The sequence below is a fragment of the Plasmopara halstedii genome (genome assembly GCF_900000015.1).
Source record: "Plasmopara halstedii genome assembly, contig: Scaffold_253, whole genome shotgun sequence".
NCBI classification, from domain to species: domain Eukaryota; phylum Oomycota; class Peronosporomycetes; order Peronosporales; family Peronosporaceae; genus Plasmopara; species Plasmopara halstedii.
In genome coordinates this window covers 23,602-24,088 of record NW_020187174.1, presented here as the reverse complement: position 1 = coordinate 24,088, position 487 = coordinate 23,602, and positions in this window count along the sequence as shown.

The window sequence follows — 487 nt, the reverse complement described above, 5'->3', positions numbered from 1 at the left end:
GTAACGTCGTCTGTGACGGATTTGATCCGCACCGCGTATGCGGGTAATGGGATGTGTGTAGCACTGCTAGGGCTCTCGGGAGCAAGGGGTTTGGAGACTCGGAAAGAAATTGTCACCAAGACTGCGTGTACGATTGCACTGTTATTCGTTGAATAACGGCTTGCTATATTATAGCACCCATTCAACGGATACACCACGAACTGTGATTCCTCATTATGGGGATTTGAAATATCGCATCCTCTATGAGGCTCACGACACGCCACTTAGTGGTCATCTCGGTCGTGAGAAAATGTACAACTCTGTAAGTCACCACTATTGGTGGCCCAAGCTGTACAAATGGACGAGCACCTATGTGCGCACGTGAGAGACGTGTCAACGGGTAAAAACCTCTCCAAATGCTGCTGCGCCGCTGGCCAGCTTACCGGTACCCACTGGGTGCTGGCGTCCATGAGTTTGGACTTTGTGTTTGGCCTGCCAAAAGGTTCGA